The following is a 512-nucleotide window of genomic DNA, read 5'->3' as shown; positions in this document are numbered from 1 at the left end:
TAGAACTTCTCAAGAATTATTGAAAAAGCCTATTGTTGAAATATTTTTAAGACATTTTGAAGAAAGTGCCAACTTGCCACCCGTGTCGCATCTCAATTTTTAATAAATATTATTGGATCTTGATTTACTTTCAAAATTTATTCAAAATATAAAATTTAAGCTGAATAAAAATCTCGCAGAATATACGGAGCAGATAAAATTTGAATTGAAATTGCAGAATATCGAAAATAAATTACATTGAAATTGAAATATTAATAAATTAAGTGTTTGTAACATTAAAATAATTAATTAAATGAATAAAGTAAAATATTAACACTCAGAAATCGGAAATTCAGGCCTAGCATATTTAGAAGTACTGGAAGTTGCCCAAAATTGTGTGCGCGCAAAAATTCATCGCGGCAGGACTCGGCGAGTGGGAGATGGCGGAGAGTGGGGGGAGCGCTCGAGGCAGTGCCCGGACTCCCAGCGCTCATTCTTCCTCGAGCCGGTCTCCTATACTGGTCTCTTGGAAT

This window comes from Cephus cinctus, unplaced genomic scaffold (genome assembly GCF_000341935.2).
Source record: "Cephus cinctus unplaced genomic scaffold, Ccin1 Ccin1_scaffold3262, whole genome shotgun sequence".
Lineage (NCBI taxonomy): Eukaryota > Metazoa > Arthropoda > Insecta > Hymenoptera > Cephidae > Cephus > Cephus cinctus.
Note: the sequence above shows the minus strand (reverse complement) of the source record.